The 27019-nt window shown below is 37.3% G+C and overlaps 1 long non-coding RNA gene across 1 annotated transcript; it reads left to right on the top strand.

Moving 5' to 3' along the window:
• Positions 1-2633: 2633 nt before the first annotated feature.
• Positions 2634-27019, top strand: LOC146767599 (uncharacterized). The gene is made up of 2 exons (XR_014954793.1): positions 2634-14842; positions 15928-27019. It is a non-coding gene; the product is annotated as an uncharacterized LOC146767599 (long non-coding RNA).

The following is a 27019-nucleotide window of genomic DNA, read 5'->3' as shown; positions in this document are numbered from 1 at the left end:
GAGCTGAAGAAAACAGAAGCTGGTGAGTGGTTTGCAGGCCCAGCCACATGTCCTCATGAGGAAGCAAAGGAGGTGTTCTGCTGATCTCCTGAACTCCTCTGTGTGGGAATGCCAAGCACTTTGTATTTGAAGCAAAGGACTTCTGCAATAGGGTATCATTTTTGCTCCCAGACAGGGAGGTGAAGCTGATACAAATCAAGGGGAAGGGAGATGCAAGATACCTCACAAGAAAGAATGAGAGAATTTTCTTTCCCTCTGATGTTAAGCAATAAGTGAGTTGTGATTCAGTCCTCATCTGATCCCTGCTGTTTGCCAGGTCTGTGCACTGTCCTCCTAGTGTTTGATGAGTTGTCAAAGTCATGAACAGAGCTGCACCAGAATTGCCAAAGGTGGGTTTACAGGATCAAACAAATGTACTGGAGTGAAAACAAAACCAAACAAAGAACAACAAATAAACCCAACCACAAAGCCAAAACATGTCTTGCTGCTTGTACTATTTTAAAAGTATGGTATTATAATTAAAATTATTGTCAAAGTAGGGAAATTGGCATTCTAAAATGCATTTGAAAAGTTTACCATTTTGCATCCATTTAGAGAAATTGATTTGTTGTAGCTTGTGGGCGCAACTGCTTGGCAAGAGACAAGATCACATAGATGCATACAGAGAGAAAACAACACGAGCAAATTGGCATTGCCACAGTAAGCAACAGAGTAAATATATTTTTTTAAGAAGAGCATGAGAATATGGAATAAATCAGGTAAGTGGTATCAGAATTCCCTGGGAGTACTTTTTCCTAAAAACCCCACTGAATAAAGCAAGCTTTTCAAACCAAGAACCTTCCACAAATGCATAAAAGTAAAATCTTCAAAGACCTTATTTTGCACTAGTTTTCTCCACATGGCTTTAAATAAACAGGTGGACATGTCTTCTACCAGATATTACATTGTTTTGGGGATTTAGAACATGTATAGTGAATAAAGACAGGGGCTTTCTCAGTTTGTTCACAGAAACTGCTCTTGTGAAAAAGGGCACAAATAGCCCAATGCCAAGCTGGATGCTACTGCTGTATGTGACAGGATCTGTGTCCACAGCACAGTGCTGTGCTGGCTCCACTGAGGCTAAACAAAGCAAAGTGGGAATGCCATGCTAATGCAGATCAGCTGAACTCTGCATGTAAGCAAAGTGACATAAGTGTGCAGTAACACACTAATGTGAACTGTGATGGAATCACAGAATTATAGGATTGTTTATGCTGAAAAATACCTCTAAGACCATCAAGTCCAACTGTTAACCCAGTACTCCCAAGGCCACCACAAAACCATGCCCCTAAGTGCCATATCTAGGTATCTCTTAAATACCTCCTCTACTCCAGTGGTAGAGTCCTCCAGGTAGACGGACTCTACTACTTGACCTGTTCCAATGCTTTCAGTGAAGAACTGTTTCCTAATATCCAATCTAAACCTCCTCTGAAGCCCTTTTCTCTTGTCTTGTTATTTGTTGGCTGTGAGAAGAAACCAACCTCTCTACAATATCCCTCCCTTCAAGCAGTAGTAGAGAGTGACAAAATCTCCCTCAAACATCATTTTTTCCAGGCTAAACAGTCTCAGCTGCTCCTCAGAATACCTATGATCCAGACCCTTCACCAGCTCCATTGCCCTTCTCTGGACACACTCCAGCACCTCAGTGTGTTTCCTGCAGTGAGGGGCCCAGAACTGGACACAGCACTCCAGCTGTGGCCTCGCTGGTGCTGAGCACAGGGGAACAGTCACTGCCCTGCTCCCACACCATGGCTGATTCAAGCTGACGTGATTCTTGCACAGTCTTTGATATATAAGCTTCACAGCTGGATACCAATATATTTTCTACTTATATACATGCATCTTGAGACTCTGGAGTTCGTCGCTGAATAGTCACAACTGTGTCTAAAGCTGATCAGAACTGTGCTTTCAAGGCATGAATTCTGCAAGCTCTTCCAAAGAAGAAAGCCAGAATCTGTTCCAATATTGATGCTACTTGATGTCCCAGGTCTTCTATCTGGGTAATGGAATTAATGGAATAATATACATTTTCTCAGTATCATGAAAATTAGTTTATGCATTTGGATAGCAATAATAAAAGGTTTCTAAAATCTTGGGAATTTGGGGAGTTGAGCTTGGTAGGCCCTGGGAAAATGTTAGGCCTTGTCTTTGCTAGATCATGGGAAAATGCACTGCAACTGTGTTATCATTATATGATAAATGATATGATTGTTAGATGCAATGCTTGCTTAGTAATTAGATATAATTATTGTTTGATTGTAACAAGAATCATGAGAACTATGTTCGGGGGGTTTGGGGGGATCACAAGAAATCCATGCTTGGATGAGGTCAATGTATACAATAGAACAATGTAATTTTAATAATTAGTATGTAGTTATGTAATGATAGAATATAAAACATGTTCAGCTCAAACCCATGTCAGAGTCAGATTTGGTTCTGAAACCCCTGACACCCAGAGCTCTTCAAATAAAAGTACTTGCATATAATCATATTCCTTGATTATGCATTCCTGAATGCTAACAATAGGATAATGAAGATTTACAGAAAAGCATATGGGTAAAATAATTTTGTATCTCTAGGAAGGTTAGAACTTGAATGCCATATACCAAGCAATAAGATTAAAAGGTTAATTAATTTTTCCTACATTTTAATTGCAAGGCACCTTCTGCACATTGAGTAAGTCTAGGGACCTAAAGGGATTAAGGGAGCAGTATGTGACCACATTAAGATTGTTGCTACTCATATGCTCAAAATGGCAATGTTGAAGTGACCCTGGCAGTAACCATTTTGAAATATTTGACTTTGCAATTCTAGAAATAATGTTAAGTTCTTTAAAATGTTCCAAGTTAGGCCATAACTAATGCAGAGAAGCCTGTCTGCCTCCTAATACATTTTTATGATGCTCTTCTCCTCATCATCTACCCTTGCATTTTCCCAAGGGGCAGAGATTTCCCCTCGAATCCAAAATATGTAAATAAACAAAATGAAACACTATTACCTTCCAGACATACAAAGGCCTAAAAAAATGTGTCACAGAGCCAGCACAGTAGCAGATCTATGGCTGACAGGAAAGAAAAATAAAGCTTATATCACAGTAAAATAGATGTGCAGATGATCTTTTTTCAGGGTCGCTTTTTTCCCTTGTCCCAATGCATTCTCAATGCAAAAATAAATAAATCTATGACTGTTCATGGTGATAACATATCCTAAATACTCTGTTCTCTGTCCTTCACACCACTGCTATTGGGCTTCCACTTGTAATCAAAACCATTATGAAAAAAAATTCTGCTGTTATGTCAGACCTAGCTTCCACATGGACAATCCCTGAGATAGTTTTACCACAATTGCCTGGAAATATAGTCATGTTATTACAACCAGAATTTGTATCTTCTTGGCAGCACATTACAAAGAAAAATCAATTGCTATTGAACTTTAAGTCCAATAGGTCCTTATTGTGAACAGGAAATGACTACACATGACAATGAGTTTATGGCTGTCACTCAATTACAGGGTGAAGCTATTCTTACCCACTAACAGACACCACTACTTTTACAATCAGTTTAACCACAAGAAAATTATAATCTCATCACCCATCAGCATCAATTGTGCATGGTGTCAGATTGAAGAAATAATTAGTTTCTGTACTGGAATTCCCCAGGTACAGTATATTAGCACACGCATACATAGTTTTCATTTGAACATAAGCCATGTAAAACAACAAACATATGGGTGCAGAAGTACAGGGCACAAAATCCAGAAAAAATTGAACAACCTTATATACTCAGATCTTTTCATTACCTTCCTGGTAGCCTGTCACAGAAAACATACATTTTATCATTATTTTACAGGAAATAACAGAGAGAAAAACAAAAGCATTGTTTTCATTTTGTTTTGCAGGGAAAGTGTCTGTATTACCTACTAAACATTATTTCAGGGTATGAAATTTTTGTAGGTTTGTGTGTGCACTCTGAGAGAACACAGGTAAAGCTGCAAGTTAGGCTCCTAAACATGACTTCAGGTATGCATGGAAGCCATCTTTTAACGTTGCAGTCTTTCTAGTCCTCTATTTAAAAGCTCAAAATGATGCTTTAGCAAATAAATAGCTTTTCAGAATCCCAATATATTGGTTTGAGTTCTTAAATGTAGGATTTAAATGTGCTGTTAGAGAGCCTCTACTTAATCTCACTGTAATGTTAAAGAGATTTAAGACTACCCAAAAATCTAAGTTCAGTATCAAGTCCATACAGCAGTGAGATTGATGCAAATAAATTATTTTTCAGGTTTTTGGTGGTTTTTTGCTTTTTTTTTTTTTTTTTTTTTTTTTTTTTATTTTTCTGCAGGAATAGTTCTATACTGTGAACTGACACCAAATGATAGGGTAAATTTACTACATTTCCTGTTTTTGGACTCTTTTTTAAAAAGAGTTTTAAAAAGAGTTCAGGAAGACCTGGAGAACCCATAGACTGCAGATTGGAAGCCACTGTTTTAGCACCCTCCCATTGCTCCTTCACCATTAGAAACCACAGGAGGCATCTGAAGCTTTCTACCCTGAGGTGCTCTCCCAAAGGCAGCTAAGCTGGCTGACAGCAGGGGGAAAAAAACCAAAAAAAACCAAACTGCTGCCATGCTTAGGCAGTATTTCTGGCCTGGTTATAGGGCACCCCTAGAGCAGAAGTGCCAGAAAAGGCACAAAAGACTAAATCATCATTTGCCCTAATTTCTAGATCTCTGCATATCTTAGGTGAGAGTCAGATGGTCAGAATGGGGCAACTGCACAGCTACATCAAGCAAGAGGCTCTACAAATGCCAGATCAGATAAATAGGAGGTACTGTGTTTTAGGGGAAGATGACTGCTAAATGGGACTTTTTAACAGAAGCATGGGCTTGAAGTCTGTCTAAATTCTGTTTTAATGTTCACTGCCTTTCTGTATGACTCAGTAAGACTTGTAGACGCCTGTGCATTATTGAAAGTCAATGAGAAGGAAGTCCTGAGTCATCAAAGTACTTTTTTCTTTATTGTTATTTCCATTAGACAGTGTGATGTAACTATTTATGTCAAATACTAAAGCAAGATTTTTAAAGAAGAGAGATACAAGACTTTCATATTGACATTAGGTGAGTAAAAACACAATGTTACATGAGTTTTATAATCCTAATAGAAAGAGAAGTTAAGTAGTCTTCTGGACAATTGCAGCTATCTAAGATAAAAGAAAATATTAAATTCAATTATTAGTCTGCAATGTGTCTTATTTTTTCTCTGTGTACATAATTACTTTTTGAAAGCAACAGAATTGATTTTTTAATTATTTTTTCCTACACATCTTTTGTTCATTATTATTTGGCTGTACTTAGGAAGAAAGGATTTGTAAGCCACAATTGTTCTTTGAAGTACATCCAAGCTAATTACACAAAAAAACAATATAAACCAAACATAATTCAAGCAATTTTTAGCACACACACAAACCCTTTTTTTTTGCTTATAGAACTCCCCAATTTGTATTCTGAGACCATAATAGCAGTCCTTTTCTCCTACAGACTTAATTTTAAAGGGTATGCAAGTATTGGTAGTACACCCTTTGGAATGCAAACCAAGATACGCACATAGCAACTGACAGCTCGGAGAGCAACTCCTGTTCCGTGATCTCCACTGATCAGAGATTCCACTGCAGTGTTATAAGCCTGCTAGTGCTAACTGCAGGAGTGCAGGCCATTGAGTTTAGAGACATTACATTTCAATTCTTTTTTTCTTTCTTACTGAAATTTGCTACTGGAGAATCACTTCAGCTTTGAATTGTGAACTCTGAAACAAAGAGGGAAAATAAAGCACACCTTGTAGGAAGTATCAAACATTCTCGAGGTTTGTACCAACACGACAACTTCTAGAATAAAAGGAGAACTTTCAATCCTAATCCAGAAATTGAGTCTACAACAGAGGACAAGCTTTTCTCTGCAGGAATCTGAGAATCAGCATGCAAGATTTTCAGCTGCAGAATTAGGAAGCATAGTGAGTTTTTTAGCATGCTGCAGAAACAGAATTTGGTCTGGTCAGGAAAACTTAGCAAATATGAAAGAGTATATGGGCAAGAAAAACAGGAATGAGAGAAGGAGGCCAAGTGACTTGCCCAATTCAAATATCTCAATCTGTCTCTCTCTGATACCAGCCAGTATTTGTAGAGTTTACTGTTTATTTTCCATTCTGCATAGAAATTAAATATTCTGCTTTTCTACTACACGTGCTTCACAACCCATAAACTCAATTGTATCACAATATAATCCCCCCCTGGAGCAATGCAACCCCTGTAATTTACAACACCTGTATGGAAGCAGCTTCCTTGGAAGTGCTTTTCCTCAGGAGCAACCTTCTACTGAAAACACACAATCTTGCATAGGCTCATCAAGCACACCAGTCCAACACATCTGCTACCTTGTTCTCAGGTCTTGAAACCTGGCCTGACATCAGAGCCTCCTATATCAGCATTAAAATAAGCTGACCAGTCTGGCAAGGACCTTTCTAGAGCACTGCATCAGCTCTCCAATGTACAGCAAGCAGCTCAGTCTGAGTACAGCAAAGCCAATAGATGAGTGGTGTGCTCTCATTTGCAGTGTGATCAGTGCTGCCTTAGTCACTAACACATGTTCTTTGCTGGTTTTTTTGTAGCTTGTATTACTGGTACCAGTATCTCCCTTTGCCCTATGCCAAATGAAAATAAGAGCAAATCACGAGTTACTCTACTTTCAGGTAGAGATAATGATATACAATGTATTTCTACAGCACTGAAAAGGAGGCTATACAACATCTAATGCTGGTGACGAGCTCTGCAGAGATATAGGTCTCTATAGGAAATCGTGATAGGTTGGGCATACAGAAAAATCTGGCAGACCCTTCATGCGTTTAAGTGAATCCCAGTGCTGCACTGCAGAAATGAAGCTATTGCTATTCCACTGCAGCAGCAGGCAGTGAAGAGACAACCACCTCTGCACCTTTCTGTGTGCTTTTGTTTGTGGCATAGCATTAGCTTCCCTTCCAGCACAGAGGCAGCTCAACAACAAAATACACACACCAAGATGAAAGATGAAGAGCAGTAAATCCTTGACTAACCTCATCTCCTTTATGACAAAGTGATCCATCTGATGGATGAAGAAAAGGCTGGGTCATGCCCTTGGGTCCCAACAACCCTATGCGGCACTACAGGCTGGGACAATGGCTGGGCAGCTGCCCAGAGGAAAAGGGCCTGGGGGTGCTGGTTGGCAGTGGCTGAACATGAGCCAGCTGTGCCCAGGTGGCAAAGAAAGCCAGTGGCATCCTGGCCTGTGTCAGCAATAGTGTGGCCAGCAGGACCAGGGCAGGGTTCCCCCCCGTTATTTTCACTCTGCACCTTGAGTAACTGTGGCCAGTTCTGGGCCCCTCACTACAGGAAACACATTGAGCTGCTGGAGTGATAAAGGAGCTGAGGAAGAGCCTGGAGCACAAGTCCTGTGAGGAGCAGTTGAGGGAGCTGGGGATGTTCAGCCTGGAGAAAAGGAGGCTCTAGGGAGATCTCATTGCTCTCTACAACTTACTGAAAGAAAGGTGTGGCCAGGTGGGGCTTGGTTTCTTCTTTTCTTCTCCCACATAAGAAGTGACAGAAGAGGAAAGGGCCTCAAGCTGTTCCAGAGGAAGTTTAGATCAGACATTAGGACAGACTTTTTTCACTGAAAGAGCAATCAAATATTGGAACAGGCTATGTGGTAGAGTCACCACAGGAACATGCAGTAGAGTCATCATCCCTGTCTGCGTTTAAAAGACATGTAGACAAGGCACTTAGAGCCACGGGTTGGGGTGGGCATGGCAGGGCTGGATTAATGGCTGGACTTGATGTTCTTAGAGGTCTTTTCCAAGCTAAGTGATTCTATGGTTCTATCCTCCATTAATACTTGAAATGCATCCTAAAGCCTAATGCACCCAAATTAGAGATTCCTGCCAGGTGATCAGAGAAATTGCCTGGCAGTTCTTCCATCCCAAATATACTAGACACCAAGAGGGAAAGCGCCCGTTTCTTCAAGAAAAGTCCATTTAAACTTGGAAATAAGGACACAATTTCACTTTCCAATTGCAGGTCACAATATAAATGGACATCTATCACTGAGAATAAATTATCTTAAGAAGTACCAGGAGGTCATTAAGTTGATTCTGCTTATAATTGCTTAGTTTTCATTTTAATTTTTCAGATTTTGTTTTTATTCTGTGGAAGATTCTTATTTGTGTCTGGGTGCTTTTGCCCCTATTTTCCTTGTTACATAATCTATATTCTTCACTAATATAAATTGTCTGAAACCAGAAAACAAAACCCTTTGAAACAGAACACCTTCAGAACTTACCTTTCAGTACTGTGCATCATAGTTACACATTCAAGTCCATAGACTAGCATGTCCAGTTAAGTATCTAATTATGCTAATGCCCTTGTCCATTTAAATACCTGAATGAGGCCAGTTTCTCTTTCCAGAGCCTCTTGTTTAGGTACACACTGATTTTTAAAAAACTTTGATAAGCACGAGCTCTATGAGATATTTTTTCCACTTTATTATTTTCTTGAGAACCTTCTTATTAATGCTTTCCCAAGGATCAGGTGTTGATATACATTAAATTCAGAGAATAATTGAGTGCTCAGTTAAGTGCACAATAACTGAGGCAAATATGCAGTTCCATATATGCTCTAAAATTTGTATTTCTAAGTAACAGGCAGTATGTTTATAAATTACTGGCCTGATAAAAATTACTTTGCTGATACACATTTAGTTCTGTTTTTAGTCATTTCCAGCAGGCTCTTGGGAAGAAAGAGATGACTAACACATAACAAATTCCAAAGTGCATAGATGTATATAAATCAAGAAGAAAGCAAAACCACAAGTGTTGTATCTTAATTTTGCAAAAGGATAGAAAATGATGGCAAGGAACTTTGATGAGATTTCAATAGCCTGCATTTATGTTGAAGGCTTTGGGATATTTTTTTTTCTGAATCTGTAGATACATCTTCACAAAGTGTTATATGTTGAATATAAAGCTCAAAGCAGCATTTTGTTTTATGCATTTGAAATAATCAAAATCTGCTAATCATTATTTCTAAATATTTAGATATCCTGAAGTAAGTTATCTTACAGATAAGGTATAACACTCTGTTGTATGAATTTGCACACACCTCAATTACTGCCTTTATTGCAAATTCAACACTTTCAGAAGGCATAATTTTTTTTTCATGTAAAAATTTTTTTGCATGTTTTGCATGTAAAGATTATTCCTGAGGAAAAATCCATAATTAAATTCCATCAAGAAGCATGTATACTTATACTAAACGGAAGCCACATATGCATGTTGGATCCTAACCCTATGGAAGACCATCTGTCTATGCCAGTTGGATGATATGCAACAGGGCAATGGATGAGAAACAATGCTAGTCATGCACTTAAAAAGAAATAGTTCAACACAGCCTTCTCTTGTGACACATTAAATACGATAGCCAGAAGTGGCAGGGTGCTAATTACTCTAGTGATGTGATCCATTTTCTAAATAGTGGGAACATCAATAATTCAGTGGAAGTGGCTGTTAAAAAATTTAATGTCTGACAATCCAAGCCTGGCAAATAGAAAGATAATCATTTATGTCTAGTAGTTGACATTTAGAAGCTTTCTTTTCATTAGAATACATAAATGCATTGTTCCTTTTTGAGGCAGTTTAAATTATGAAAAATGACAGATGGATAATGTGTCTAGTTTTGATTGTTTCAGGTAGGAAGGCAGAACCCAGCAGACAAAAATGCAGATGTCACATATTTAATGAAAATTAGGTTTACAAATATGTTTAATAAAGTCTGAATGGTTTCTGCTAATAGTAGCAGCCCAATTACATGGAAGAGAATATAGCTACATAAAGATATGAAGTAATCAGGTGGCTCTGCTGGCTGAATATTTGACTTCCAGTTAAGAAAAATTCCCTGCTTATTCACAAGAGCTTCATTTAGCTGTTGGCATCAACAATTCAGAGAGAGTGCATTAACAACTACAAAGTCAAAGAATATTGAAGAAATGGACTGACAAGGCATTATTTGCTTACATAAATGTCTAGCTTTTATATTTCTGCAGCAATATAGACAAAAATAAGTGATAAAGGCCTCCCTGTTTCACTGTGTCAGACCATAATTTGCAGGTACATGTTGTTTGAGCAGAAAAGGTTAGAAAGGTATTGCCTAGTTTGACAGAAAATTAGAACATAGGTACCTGCATAAACTACAGCTCTGAAGAAAAGCATTACTGATCAGCTATTCCAAGGCACTTAACTCCTGTTCTGGCAAGTCCAGTCTTTCAAAATCAGTAACAATTAGGTGGTCAAATAAGAATTAGGTTTTCAAATAGCTTTGTGGATATGGCCCTATGTCCCAGACCTAAACAGGTTAAATGCTTTAATTAGAATTTAAGTGGATCATAATATAATAGTCCTACTACAAGAAAATGGGTTTAGCAATGCCATTTCTCTCCTCTAGCTGCTCAAACAGAACTTTAATGAAGGTCTTATAAAACAATCTCAGCATAGGCAAACTGCTTAAACACCCAAATCCTTGAATCATCAGTATTTCAGCCCTCATGATTTTCTCACCGTAGACCAACAGTCAGAGCTTTATTTTGTTTCCAAAGTCCCAAATGTAATCCTTCATTAAAATTTAGATTGATCCCTAAAGAAGATACTTCACACATTACTGCTTCTGATAACTGATAATTGAATTTTATTAGTTTTATGATTAAGGTAGAAGCTGAGAGCATGCTTCAATTATTTGCTACATAATGTGATACACTTGAAATTTTTACTTTCTAAAATTCCTCTGACATTAGTTGCAACTCTTCATTTCTGGCAACTCAAAGTAACACATTTCATCTTAACCTGAAAGTCTTCTCACAAGCATAAGCTACCCCTAAGCAAAAAATGTCTCTATTAACAAGTACCTACAGATACAAGTGATCTTAAATTATTTCACTTTAGGCTTTTGAATGGAAACTTTTCTCTTATTTATCCAGACCACTCCCAAGGTAACTCAAGCTGAAATTCAAACATCATTCAAGTAGTCATGTCTCAAGGATTTGGAAAAAGAGGAAGTTATTTCTTTTCTGAGAACAGGTCCATGAAAATCTAGAAATAATCTCTCAAAACTTACAACAGTTTATGTGAGAAGATGGCTGATCTTGGAGCATGTATTCCCTGTGGAACCAAGATCTAAATGGGCTGCATGCATATCAGAAAAAATGTATCCATGAACTCAGCTGAAAGAACAGTTCCCAAAGAACTGTAAACTGGTAAAAACTCATGCCAGGAAAGCTGTAACAAGATCATTTAATCTCAGCTTGAATGATGAGAAAGGGATAAACATCTCAAGAAAGTACTTACAAAAACTCTTCTAAAATTAATTTACCTACAACGAGTCTAAGCAAACCATTGTCAAAATCTTACAGCATAGCTGATATAATGAAGTAGTGGATTTATACTATTTATACAGAGAGGATATTTTGCATGAAATCCTTCCAGAAATGGCCAGCCTCTATAATTAAAGGCTGATTTTAATGATTTATCTTCTGTCTAGATCATTTAAGGTTTATTAAATCCTGCAGTTAACAGTTAACTAACTTTGATAATTGCTTTTCTCTGAAAAAAAATCAATTTTACTTCTTTTCCAGTCACTAAACCAATGTCTGGGAAAAATAAAAATATATTTTATCCCTTTAGATTTATTATTTATTTTTATTCTTGATAATCACACGTATTCTCCCCACATATTGTTGTGTTGAGAATATAGTCCCTTAAGTATTAAAGATTACCTTGTGAAAGTCAAGTCTATATGCTAATAGGGAAAAACCTAACCAAACAAGAAAATATCACAGATACTTTAGAGATTGTTACATCTCTTCACTAGGAATCAGTCCCATCTGGATGGGAAATAAAGAGGAGGAAAAACCCAAACACACAACATAAAAAACCCTACAACGCCCCCCCCCCCAAAAAAAAAAAAAAACAAGAGGCAAGGATATCCACTGAGCCATGTTCTGTGACTCAATCCCTTCTGACAACATAAGCAAGGACATGAATGGAGAGATTTCCTAAAAATGCTAGAAGCTAAACATGTAGTAACTTTTGAGGCTTTACATATGGCTCATCTTGTTTTCAAGGCCAAATTAATCAATGCCCCCAACTAATGTTGGAATAAATGCATTTCTGGGAGTACAAACTTTTTTCACTCAAAAAAACCCAAAAAACCCAAACAAAACAAAAACAAAACCCCTTACTGACTGCTGGGTGGAATCAAAGAGGAACAATTTTAAGTATAATTTATAGTTTGTGGGTTTCGCCCCTGTATTTTGTGTAAATATATTTTTCAAGGCCAGACTGGATAAAGCCTTGAGCAACCTTGTATGGTGGGAGGTGTTGCTGCCCATTGGAGAGGGAGTTGGGACTAGGTGGTTCTAGAGGTCCCTTCCAACCCCATAAAGTTGTATGAATATTATGTGGACTTATGTTGATATGTTAGCATAATGTTGCCTACATGCAAGTATAACTGGATTTTAGTAAAAATATATATAAACATAAAATTAAATCTTTTAAACTTTTTTCCCCTAGAAAAAAATTGTACTCTCATATACCTCAAAGTGTATTGATCCAATGTTCTGAATATTGGAAATGTCAAACTCTATTCTGTTTTATAGAAGTCTTCTGTAAATTCTACTTTCCATTTCAACTTAACTTAGGAAATTTTTCAGAAGGCATTTGCTAGTTTGCATCAGCCCATATCACCATCACTTAGTGTACTTTTAGCTGCTACCCTGGAGCTACTCTGGCACAGGTTCCTTTAGTCTGTACTGCAGCCACTACTTTGCACATCTTACCAAAGTCTTGGTAACTTTACATTTAGTATTTATTTTAATGCTGTTCTCTCTTAATTTACAGATGAAATATTGTGTGTGCCTATTCAAAAACGTATGTATTTGGTACCTTTTGAGTTATTCCTTTGTGTTGTTATAACCTACTAAACATGAACAGAAACTGTAACAGAGTAACTTTGGAGAAGTTCCTAGTGTCCAATTTTCAACTATCATATAATTTGATGACTTACCTAAATAATTTTCTGGATATTTTTCCCTACAGTAGTTAAAATATTAACCATGCAAATACCTGCTTTTTCTTCCTCTGCTGGTGGTTAAAGCATTGTTTTTGTGATAACTCGAAAGGTCATCTCCATCAGACAGCATTAAAGGAAATCATCTTTCACAGATGTTTGTTTCCAAAGCAGACTGCAGAGAAGTCACCAGAATGTTACTGTGATTTTGTTACCTTTGGGGAGTGTTTATTATGTAGCTGTCATCATTAAAAATTCAAAGCAGTGCATTGGCAAAGTGAGATGAAACGAGATTCTCCCACCACCCACATTTATGGCTAAACAGCTGGGGAAAGTTGGATTTAAAAAAAAAAAGTGAGGAGAGAATAGGTTGCTCTTAGAAACAGTAACTTTAGGCACTGTAAAAGCTGCAAAATTTCACTTAAAAATCCACAGATTTAACATGATTTTGTTTCCAGAAACCTTACCCAATATAAACCTAGGTTATTACAAGAAATAGCAAAGCAGCAGTGATTTGAACAGCTTATTGATTTGAAGAGCAGCACTCAAGATTTGGACACAACCAAGCCCTTTTGGTTTTTTTATATTAGAAGCAAGAACTCAGTATTGTGCACCATTAAACCAGCAACAAATTCTTTGAACTAGGGTCTCTCTTTGGTGTGGTATCAAGTAATACATTTGGTATGACCAAACCCTTTACTTTGGCTCTTTAAGTCCTGTAGGAAGGGAATAAGGACCTCATATTACTTCAGTGATTTAAAACTGAGACCACAAATCTCCTGTGTTCTGGAGATACACAGAACATGTATGGCCTGCGACATCTGTCGTTTTGCCAATATCCACAGCTGCTCAAAGAAACTGAGAGGTGGGAGAGTAAGGCAGCTCAGAACAGCTCTTTCATCATTGCCACATTGCCAAAACGGACACTACAGCCCTGGGCAAGAGCTCTGTGTAATTTATTTTTTTTTTTCCTTTGGTTTTATTCAAAATTAAATTTATGGTTGATTTCCTACATCCTACAGAATTTTACTAGGAAGCTGCCTGAAGGGGCCAGTAAAGGAAGCTAGAAAGAAGAATATACCTGAAATGTTACCCTTTCCCAAATTTAGACATTGATTTATAGTATGTAGAGAGAGTCCCTCTGTGTGAACAGGCTTATCAGCACACTTCTTTTGAACTAGAGAAACAATTCAAGAAAACAAGGAAAAATATTAGTTCTATTCACCTACTTCACCATTCTGTCTTCAGTAGTTAAAGAATTCACAGAAAAAAAACCAAAACCAAACAAAACCACATAAACAAACAAACAAAAACCCAATGAAGACAAGAAATGTGAATTAACCCAGGAGGGCTAAATGTCACTGCCAGGGTACTCAGCCCAAACCACCAATTATCCCAGCCCAAGGACATTCTCCCTACTGAAACCATGATACAACACAGGAAGGAGTTTAAGGCCTGTAAATTTGTCATCCCTATCAATCAATTAGCCCTTAGCTAATTATTTCCAACCCACATCTAATTAAGTGCCTCTAGCTGAGAGTAGTTATCCAGAGTTGGTTATCAAAGGAGAACCAACATCACCTGCCTCTATGGCACTCACTCCCTGAGGGCCTCTTGCTACATCACCAAAGTCTACAGAAGGAGCAGAGAACATTCTCAACTTAAATTTTTTGGTTAGAATCTTAGAGTTCATAGGGATGAAACTGAGCTATAGAATCAGTAGTCATAGACAAAGATAAAGGTTTTACTATGTTGGCTAAGCCTAAACCACAATTTGTCTTATATTATAGAGATATGTGCCTGTATAGGAGACTGAGATAGGTCCCTTTCTGAAGAATGAGGTCTAAATGGATTTCCATGACAGAAAATTAATTTATTCAGCCATCTCATGAAAACTAATGAATGACCTAATATCTGTGTCTATGACATAGGTCATTCATTGACTTATTTTGCAATGACTTGCCAGTTGTGTAGTATATATTATAAAACCCAGACATCCTATAAAACAAATATCTGTTCTCCATGTGAACAGGAAAGGAGACCATCACAATCTATATCTGTTTCAGAAAAAACATTAAACCTACAAAAATTTGTTGCCTAAATTTGAGGTTAGAATATATTCCCCAGTTATTGATAAACAAATTAAAATATCTATATATTCCAAGGAGAAGTGTGATGTTTGAAGTCTTGAGGTTGTATTGGTTCCACCTGGTATATACTGTTAAAATCTTGGAGCTGCTAATTATTCAATTCTAATGCAAGGGCAGTAGAAGTGTGGCAAAGTAGAAGACACTGAATGCAAATTTTTCTTTGGATGCAAATGGATATCCAATGGTCAGCTCAATAGACAAAAAGTAAATCTTCTGTTACAGACTCTCTCATGTGCTCTATTTCTTTAAAGTGGTTCCAGTTCTCACACCATTACTGAACATGCTCTTTCCCAATTCAGCACTCCTAAGAGAAGCACATTTTTCTGGGGGGGCCTAACTGATGCTGCTTTCCACTTGCAAAGTTTGAGTCCCCTTCCCCTCTAATTCTGCAGCCAGCTCTGCTGCAGGTTTATGCAGAGATGCTCTGAGGTCACTCAGGTTTCACACAGGCATTCCAACACACAGCAGCATCCTGAACATGTGAGGATGTTTGTGGGCATGAGGCAGTGGTGTGTGGCAATGATGTGGCTGAAGCCACATCTTAAACACTTTTAACATTCATGTCTCTCATTTGAACAGAGGTTTTATTTTCTCCTTCCTGCTTCTAGGAACTTCACCTCGATGTGCAGACCGTTCATGGCTCTTATCTGCTGAGAGAAAGGCTTCAAAGGAAGAAACACAGTTTGCCTAGGACCAAAAATACACTCTGAAGATGCTTATTTTTCTCTTTTCTCTCTAGACCAAAGGCTAGAGAATCCTAATTTAGGCAGCCCAACCAAGTGCTTAACATTATCTCTGCAACAATCAGCCACATCAATTTTCCTCTTGGCTTTTCAAGTTGTTATGAACTATAACCATACACATTTGCTGAAAGAACAATGGTCATGCCTGACAGATTGCCCCCAAACTAAAATATGTCTGAATTGATGGCTCTACACAGCACAGCTATTTGAGATAATTGTGTTGTTTAATTTTGGTAATGACATTTTTAAATAAATACTGAGGCTCTGATTGAAAAATATCTGTATTTTTCTGTTCCTTCTTCTTGCCCATATGGTTGTAGTTATTGTCTGGTAATATCTTCAACAAGCCAACAAGCTACAGACAAATTAACTAATATTGTCTGTCAAGTTTTGATACAAGAAAAGTCACACTTTAATAGAAACCTAGTTGGTGACCTTGTGAATTCATATGTGAAATATACAGAAGAGAATAACACAGATAAAATCTGCCTTTTAAACTCAGCTTTTATAGCAAAAAATACTCCTGAGAAATATTTCCAAACACACGAAGCTCAAGAAACTGATTGAGAATAGCCAGCTTGGATTTAGGAAGGGGAAATCCCACTTGACCAACCTGATAGCCTTCTACAATGGGGAGGCTACACCGGTGGATGAGAGGAGAGCTTTGGGTGTTGTTGACCACAATTTTACTAAAGCTTTGGTCCAGCTGGAGGCAAGTCCTGAGTGCTGCATCTCAAGGCTCACTAATGGGTCCAAAGATGTTCAATAGCCTCACTGATGACCTGGACGGTGAGACAGAGAACAGCCTCGGCAAGTTCACAGAGGATACAAAACAGGAAGGAGTAGCTGGTACACCAGATAGTTGTGCCATCTTTTAGAGGAGCCTGGACAAGCCAGGGGGTGGCTGACAGGAAAAGTATGCAGTTCAAGAAGAAATGCAGGGCTCTGCACACAGGGAGGCTGTACACACATCCTCAAGCACCTGTTTATCCTGGGGGCTCATCAGCTAGAAAGCAGCTTTCCTAAGAAGGGCCTCAGTGTCCTGGGGAACAGCAATAGAAGCCAGCAGTACACCCTTGAAGCAAAAAATGTCCCCAGATGCATAAGGATCCTTTCTGTCAGATGATTCTTCCTCTCTTGTTGGTAAATATGAGTACACATCTCAAGTGCTGAGCACAGTTCTGGGCTTCTGAGTAGAAGCAAGCCATGGACTTGTTTGTGTGAGTCCAACACAGGACTGCAAAGATGATTAAGAGACTGGAGCATCTCTCATATGGACTGAGAGAGCTGGGACCATTCAGCCTGGAAAAGAGAATGTTCATGGGGGATCTCAGTGTGCACAAGCACCTGATGAAAAATTATGAAGAGGAGGGAGATTGAACTAGAAGACATCCAGTGGTCCTTTCCAAACTTATCATTTTGTGATCCTGTGAATTTATGAACTAAGTAATAATATTGTATTTTTTTTAACCTGAAGATGTCAAGTTAAGCATATATCTGCAGAAAAAATTAAAAAGCAAAAACCTTTAAAATTCCCCTGTTAGATAGATGAGGCTGAGAAGGAAGAAGGAATCAGCAGGGTTCCAGATTAGCTAAGGGTCTCCTGCCTTACCTGAAACCACCTAAAGTCTGCTTTTGTGAATATGTACAAAAGAACTAATACAATTCCTGTAGGTAAAGAGGAAAAGGGTAAGGTAAAAATGTAAGCCAAATTATATCACTGAATGGTGAAAAACTTTATGTGGAGCACCAACACTCCCTGCAGCCAGTAAATACAGGGTCACTAGTGGTGCTTATCCTATTGTAGCTCAAAAGAGGAAAGATGAAAATAGGAAGAATTTACATTGGATAAATGGGACACATTCCCAGTAAAACACCTAGCTAAGTAATTTCTTTCTCAAAATCTTGCTTTGAAAATATATAAGCCCTGTTGCCTCCAGACACTCTAAAAGAAATATTCTTTTACTTTTCAATCTCCTCCTTACTTAATCCATTCTCTACCAGTTTCAGTGTTGTACCTGTAACTGACAATATTTTTGTCTTTCTGTAGGGCTCCCCTTTCTCTGCCTCAGTTTCTCAAGTTACATGGCAAAATCACATTTTCAAATTTGACAGGAATATTAGTACTACAGTATGTTAAAGGCTAAAGGATTTAGATATTACGATACAGACTCTACAGATGATAAGTAGTTCTATCATCTGTATTTATAAATACATTAATGGAGATAATAATACAATTATTTTTAAATTCCACTTTAAAAAAAAGTGGCGATGTTGATCACTGGGGTTTGCTTTATTTCCATAGAAAAAATGGCATCTGTAGAACAAACCACTAGAAAATAGACTAAAATACTACTTTTTCTGTAACACTCTCAATTGTCTTCTGTTTCATATGTTATATTTTCAAATTCCATTTATTCTATTTGCACTCTTTCAAAATCATCCTGTCAGATTCTTCAGCTCCATTCTTTTATGTTTAAATAAATAATGTAAAATGAAATGTTTGGGGCTGGGAGACTGAGGGGTTCTGCCATCTGAATGACGTCATTGCTCTGTATTACCATATGTTCTCAAAAATGTGGAGACATATCTGAAGAACTCAAAAAAGAACTCTTAAAAAATGCTACAAACCTAAAGCTGCAGCCATCTGGAGCAAGAGCAATGCCTGCCATGAACTTACATACCTCAGACTCTGAAGGGTTTTCAAGCTGAATGAATTCACATCTGTCAGAGAATAAGGCAGACTTACGCAATGGAATGCAACATGGCACCCAGATGCAATTAAAATTATAATTAGAGAGCTTTATCTAGTGTGTTCACAGTAATCTGGGATTATTTTATTTTCTGGTAGAGACAGAAAATAAGGCCTAGTCTAGAAATGAGAGTGATCTAGTGGCTGCTGACGTGTTGTCTCTTCCCCAGGAATGGCTCCTCTTGCTTGGAATGACCCCCAGGCACAGCCAGCTGCTGCTGTTCCCAAAAAGTTATTTATGTTTTTGAAGCCCAAGAGTAGCTGTTGCAGGTTCTTAGCTATATATCTTTACCAAATAAGGTTACCTGACTTCCTGATTTCCAGCCTAAATTGCCTCTTAATGCAGGTTATATAAGAAGCAAGATGCATGCTGTTTATTAATGCAGATACCTGCTGGAAATCTGAGCCAGCCATGTACTCCCTGCCTGTTTTGTTTGACTCAGAGACCAAAACTTCACTCTATGGGTCTGAGACCTCACATGAAGAGGAAAAGCTGCCTACTCCATTCACATCCAGCATATGGACAGATTTGTCATGGAAGAGGCATAGGGTGAAGTGGATTCTGGTCTCCCCACAGCTGAACACTTAGAAATACTTTGGGGCTCTGCATGGCCATCACTGTTATAGGGGCTGCCTATGCACTGGCTCCATGCCCAAACATCCTCAAAGAGCAATTTCATTATTTTTAGTATACTTTATCATCTATGATTGTCTCTTCCTCAGAATTCTGATTTGTCATATTAAATCTCTAGATTCAACATAAATATGAAAATTAATTTGGTATAAAATTCAAAGACTAAAAAGCAGATAAAGGGACATAATTTATCTACTGTCATTTCACAGTATGGATAATTGAGATTTACTTACTATGCCACTCTAAAAGAAAGTAACAAGCAACATTAAACTCTGTTTTCTTTAGGAGCTCTTAGACATTCTAGAGTTTACATATGTAATTAAGGGATGATTTTAAATACTTCAAAGAACCTGATCACATTTCTCTACCTGAAAGAGACTTATCTTTTTGAAATCCTTGGCTTTAAAAATATAAATGCCATTATAGAAGACCAGGTCACAGCCTTACTCATCTTGACAAATTCAAGGCAAAGACGAATGATTTCTAAGAGAAAAATCTGTCATTATGGTTTGTAGTACTCAAGGGAAAGGACTGTAAATAAGCCACTGAGTAAATGTTCAGGACAATGGTATTTTTTGCAGGTGTTGTATGAAATATTTTGTAATAATTGTCATCAGAGGGCACTAAGTCCATCAGCTGTCATAATGAAATGATGATATGTTTTGAACAAAATTGTTGTCTTATAATTTTAAAACTGAGTCTCCAGGATGTGAAAAATCAGGAAATCAAAAACAAACATCTTTTTTGAATTCCCTTTCTGTTCCCAGGCAGGCCTGCATGAGATAATTGTATGAAAATACAGCCAGGATTCTACATAACACCTATAACAGATTAAGAAGAAACAAATTAATTTCACTATGTTTAGGTTTTTTTTAAGTTCCACAGGAAAATTTCTGTGATTTTCTGCTTCAGTTATTTGACTAGGAAGACTGGGGCTCTCTTATAGAAGAATCTGAGCAAGTAGAGTTGGAACAAAAAGTGTTTCCTGACAGTGTTCTCTAATGTTCCCAGTAGACTGCCAGAAAGGTCCCTGTCATGAGAAACAGTGTCCCTCAAGCTGAGTGTGTCCCCTGAGCATCTCCTCTAGCTGTCAAGCTCCAAAGCTGAGACTTCCTTAACCCGAATTTCAGACAGCTTGCTTCACTCTGGAGCTGGAACAGGTGAAGAAGATTCATGCTGCCTGTTCCTACAGCCTAAATGAGACAAGCAAGATCTTGTCAGGCAGCAGTAACCATGGGTTTGAACCCTGCATCATGCACAGGTTTGCTTTTAGCTCACGTGTCCTGTCACCTACAGTCAGGGTCCCTAAACTTCACCTGTGGCAAGTGTGAATTAGCAGGTGACAACTGTTTCCTTGGGCTGTGGTCACAGACATTTGCAATGCACTTTAAACCCCTCAATTTTTTTATTCAAGAATGTCTTGTACAATATGAAAGCAGTTTATTATTTTATAATGAACTCATGGCAAATTAAGGAGTTAAGTATAATTATTTTTTAATGAAAATTATGCTTGAGTGCATTGCTGTTATACAACTGTCATCATGAAGTAGACGAGTACTTTCAAAAGCATCTTTGGAAGTGACTCTGTTAAGAACACATGATGCTTTTAATCCATTAGCTCCTGACTTCTGATGTGAATTCCTGACTGCTTGAAGCTAGTGGTTGAAACTCCAGGCATAATCACAGACAGGCCACATTTTCACTCCTGATGTAATTTTTTCCAGTTACAATAAAAATACAAACATTTACTATTTACATGCCTTATTTTTCAGCATTTCTCTCCTTGCATCATCACTAAGCTTAAAGAAATTATTACAGAATTGATGTGGATTTTACATCTCTGTCTATTTTAGGAATATCATCTTTCAGCTAAGCATGTTTCCCACAGCAAAGAATTTACTATATGAATTATATATATTCAAGAGTAAAGAGAATGATCTCAGAACTGGAAAATATATTGAAAAGCTGAAAATGCATTGAAAAATACATTTACTTAGTGATAAATATAATTCACCATAAATAATGTTTTTTCAAAAGTCAAAAATACCAGTGCCATATTGTTTCACTAAATTATCCAAGGGGAGTGGCTGAGCCATTTCAGAACTCTAGAAGCCAAATTTGGAGATACAACTTCTGTATTGCATTATTGAATATCACTTTATGCTCTTCCAATCCATGCTAATGGCTATGATATCTCCCACAAACATGACAGAAAAAAAAAAAAAAACAACTATTACTCTGCTATTAGGAAAAAAAATCACTAAGAAGCATTTATGGGTTTTCATATCTAGTTCATACAAATTTAAAGACCAAAGTTTGTCTTCAGTGTAAGCAAGGGGATAATTTGGCCAAAACCTCATGTACAAGCAATAAAAGTGTGACTATCATTATGAAGTATTTGCTGTGTTTCTGGATCATGGGGAATTTTCTACCAGCTGAACAGAAAATAATAATCAGAGATGGATCAGAAAATTTCATGGGGAAATAATATAATGGAAAAAGAAGTTACATCTATCAGACTTTTTGTAAATAGTATACAGATTTATTTTAAATTAATAATAACTTTTTTATGTAATGATCATTTTCAAAATACAAGCATGATGAAGGGTGCACACTTACTAAAATCAGGTCAAAGGGTCTCAGCCTATCATTGAACCCCTATGTCAGTAAACACCCTTGCCCACACTCACCAATGAGTACAAGCTCAGAGCAGCCACCAGATCCTTGCCTTCTTGGCCTGTGTGGCAAATCAGGAACGCAAACTGAGAGTCTTAAGCTGAGATCAACAAGCCTTCCAAACACAGTTTGAAGGTTGCAACAATCAGTGAGATGAAGTGCTTTAAAGACAAACATCTTACTCTGCTAGGATCATTGTACATCACTGCTGATGTACAAGAGTCTAAGACTAAATATTTCTGTATATTTTGAGTTTCATAAATATAAAGTAACAAAGACTTACAGAAGCAGGTGCTTGACAGGAAAGATCAGACTATATTTTTCAGCTCTTGATTCACAGATCTTCTATCTCCAGCTGCCCAACTTCAGGTATTCCGACATATAGAACAAAAGTTGGTTGTAAAACATATCCAGCATTCCATGGGTGCATTTTATGGAGAATGTTAGGACCATGAAGCCCTTGAAGTCAACTGTTCTCATTTTTTGCCCTTTCTCAGTCCAAACATCAGATTGATCTTTTTTATTCAGAAAGCAAGTGTGCTGGTGTTTGGAAAAGCACTGAGCAGATTCTTAGCCCATTTTGATTATTAGAATTTTTCATCTGCACAGTCTCGTACTCTGGTACTTGCTTTAGAACTGGACCCAGAGATGCTGTTAATCAGCAAATTTAAGGTGACTATGAGCTTGGAGATAAGGCTTTATCCTTGAAAGGTAGAATGACAGACACATTTAAGCATAACTGTTGTTTTCAGTTGCTGTAAAGATGATGCTTCCCTGGGGAAGTGCACAGAATGCAAAGTGAACAAACCTGAGTTGGATTTTACTTAATTAAAATATAAGAGAAAATATTAATTGGAGTGGAAGTTATATTGTAATTATTTGGAGGATTTAAATTTAAAAAAAGAGTACTCACTTTTTAGAATCTAATTCTTATGTTTTTGTGTGGTAAATAAAGATGTCACATATTAAGCTAAAAATCCGGTGGGCAATTTACATTTTAATAGCTCAGAAGCAGGTTTCTGTGGAGTGCTGTAGAGGAATACATCTCTCTTTTGGGTTATCCAGGCATTTATTTTGTGCACTAGTCATCCAAAATTTTTCAGGATGTAACTTTTTCCAACAGAGTTTAAGCTTCAACAGATCCACAAAAGACAGCCATTCAAATAACTATAAAAAGAAAACATATGACTAATTAGATAAATTCGTGTCTTGAAATACTTTTTATCCATCTGAGCCAATTTTCACAATCCTTTATCCTTTAAAATAACTGTATTATTACCATTACCCAGTGATTCTATTGCAATCGGTTGCTTTGTCTTTCAGGCAAAAGGATGTTTGAGAAATTACAACAAATGCAACTAACTTTCACCATGGTTTCAGTACACCCTTTAACCTTTTCTGTATGATCTTGAAAGAGGAAAAGTATTGAATATCTGCACAAAGCCCTATGGTTCAACACACATCCAGAAAAGAGGTCCATGACCCATTCCCAAAGCTACCCACACACTGCAGTGAAGTAAGTGCACAGTCAGTAAAACCTGGGCATTAGGAAGCTGTGCTTTAACCACACCTCTGTTCTTTGCCAGCATTACCAGTTCATACACCATGATGGAAACAGAAATGCAGCCAGCAACTGCTCCTGTACCCATTTAAGCTCTCCTTGTTAACAGGCACCACTATGGACACCAGACACCCTAATCAGCTGCTGGTTTCTTTTCTAATGAAGTTGCCTACAAGCATCTGAAAAGTGGTGTCCCTGAGACTACAGCTGCAGTGGAAACAGGTGAATCACACGGATTGTCTGTCATTGAATTTGTCTATCAAGGAACAGAATGGAATTACTGCATAATCTTTGTCAGTGCTTTATATATGTTTGGCTGATATATTTCCCATTTCCTCAAACACTGGAAGCAGTATTTTCTTTATGTATTGTACTCTGTGTGCCTATCACAAGATCAGGGCTATTTTAGCACTATTTATTTCATCAGCATTACGAACAACATTTTAAATAGACCTTCAATAACCTTCTCAATATACCATCAAGGAAATTAAAAAGACTATTGTATTTCTTTGAGAAAACAAAAACCAAGAGACTAAAGTTCAAGTCTTGAAGAAAGCAGGGGATGTTTTAATTCAATGATACTTTAATACAATAAAAATAGCCTACAAGGGTATTTCAATGGTTAATATACGTCCCATGTTCTGAAGCTATAATTCCTTTTTATTACAAAGTTGTTATTACCAGAAATCAATTTAATCAATTTGTTCAGTACAGGGAATTTGTAGCCTTTTGTGTTGTGAGGAAGACACTAATAGCTCCTGAAGCAAATAATAACAAATATTTGTATTATTGTAGGTTATTGCTGGCATTTCTCAGTGGATAGATAGGTCTTACTATGCCAAGTGTTTTAGAAAAAAAAATACTAGTAGGAATTAGTCCCTTCAGTAGAAATTTAAAAACAAACAATGGTTTTGAGCAGAAAAATAATAGATCCTTATAAAATCCTACATATAAAAAGCATATTGTTGGTTACCATCAAAATTAAATGCAATGAAAATGTGAGAAGTGCAGTATAACTAAAAAAAGTTAACAAAATAATGGCAGTATCAATAGAAAATTATATGTGCACTAAGCAAGCTGAAGAGGTACCTCGTAGTTTGTGTGAGCATCATGAAATACTGCTGGACCAGCAGTTTTCTTTTTACAGATGTTTTACTTTGACCTTATTAGTTTGGCTTTTGCAATGACATAGCTGTCAAATTTACAGCAAAAATGGAAAAAGTGTTGATCCTACTATTCAGTAGTGCAGGGACATTCTTTCTTATTTTCCCTGTCAGCAGTATTTTATATCAAATTAATGATTTGGTATTTTCAGAACAACAAAAGAATTACCACAGGGGGTAAAATTGATGCATTAATATAACTTAGCATTAACACTTTTACTGGGACTCATGCTTTTAATTCAATATTGAGCTAAAGAATACTATTTTCTTAATTTCAGTTGTCTTACAATATTTGCTACAAGATACAGGTTAATTTTACTTTTTTTTTTTTTTAATTTAGGTTTTAATGGGTTTTTCCAGGAGTAAATTTTAAATGTGTTGCTTCGTGGTCTAAATTCACTTGTCCATGTCTAGTGCAGACATTTTGGTTATTATTTATTTACCTATTCTTCTCTGATACATCCTTGGGGAGCAATGACCCATACAGAGTAAGTTAATAGGGCAGGGGAGACCCACACTACTTTGCATTGATGAGTGGAGGGCAGGCAGGATGCTTTAATATATCTAAACTGTCTAGATGCCAATGTGTAAGGGAAACCAAATTTAACCCTCAGAAATTAAAGCAAAGATAGAAAAAACAAAGGAACTTGACTGCTCATTCACCTTTTAAAATGATCTTTTCCAAACAAGGTTAAGGAATACAGATTATTGAGTCCCTACTATGGCAAATAGAACTCTTGGCTGTGAATCTCTGGCTATATTTGATGATTAGTAGGAAAGATCCTGTGAGTATCTACAGGAGGATGTGCATCAAGGGCATAACACAGTATGAAAAAAATTTTTATGATGCACCAAATACTATTAAGAGAGGAGAAAATTAAAAACAATATTAAAGAAAGCTTTCCTGACTCATAAAAATCAAGTTGCCAAATTGCCTTTCAAATGCTATTTCTCTTTGATTCCTACTGCTTGAGACTCCTGACCAAAAAAAGCAAGAATGTATTTTTAAGAAATGTTTTATGAAGAGCAATCCTGCACTAGAACAGAGGCTTCCCAGTGCAGTTATTTTCTGATCCCTACTGACTGTGTGATACAAGAATATCCACAGACAGAATTTTTCTAACACCATATGCCATTAAAAACATGATTCATTTTCATCCTCTCTTTAAGCTGTCTTGAGTTTTGTTCAGCTTTTAAGATCCATGAAGTGTACATATGGAGATGCTACTTTTCAGGGGGTAAGAGCCAGGGGAGAAAGGCAACCAAAAAACACTCCATATCATTCAACTACTGATGTGCTCCACCAGACAGTTCAGCTTCTTCAGTGTAAGGCTTACTGGTGCAATGGTCAGGCAAGGTAACAGGGCTCCCTCCGGGCAGAAGAGCCACTTCCTCACTTTGCAAGAAAGGCAGGTCACCCACAAAGGTGCCACCCATGCTGTCCTGCTTCCCCCTGGCCACCCTTGTCACCTAACACATGTACCAGCACCATAAAGAGGAGCTGAAGAGACACTGAAGTCATGTCTCAGTCTTCTGGAGTCCAGCTGTGACATTTTGGTGTCTTCCACTTGTAATACTTCTAGAGGGTGGCATGGTGTTCTGTCACTGCAAGTGATTCACAGATTTAAAGCATGAAGAGCCCATCCTCAGTAACAATAAATCTTGGCTAGCAAGGTTAAGACATTAAATTAGGGGAATCTATGATTTAGAGATGCAAAAAGACTAAAACTGAAAAGCAGAAGCTTATCTCTAACCCTGGTAATTTAGCTGTAATTTCTTCTGCTGTGACCTTCCTCTGAAGTGCTTTCAATAGATACAGGGCCTCCATTAAGAGCATGACAATCACCTGATAGAAAGGATCTTTTCCAGTGGAACTAATTAGCATAAAAATCAATACTTGGATTCTGCTTAATTATCATAAATAATTCCAATGAGTCATTAATGGCAAAAGACCCTTATTTTTTGGGCATAGGGGAGTTTTTCTTGGTTTAACATACCTAAAGATTATTTTGGGTAGTTGCTTTTGCATTTGTATAACATTCTATTTAGTATAAACTCAGAAACTTCACTGTAATATTAAAAAATAAAAAGATTTTCAAAAACATTACAGTGGAAAGGAAAACTTAACCATAAAAAAAATCAAGAAAAATTAGGAGAATGAGAAAAACAAA

The sequence above is a fragment of the Lonchura striata genome, chromosome 4 (assembly GCF_050655825.1).
Source record: "Lonchura striata isolate lonStrDom1 chromosome 4, ASM5065582v1, whole genome shotgun sequence".
NCBI lineage: Eukaryota > Metazoa > Chordata > Aves > Passeriformes > Estrildidae > Lonchura > Lonchura striata.
The sequence above is the reverse complement of the archived record's forward strand: the minus strand, read 5'-3'. Positions and strand labels throughout refer to the sequence as shown.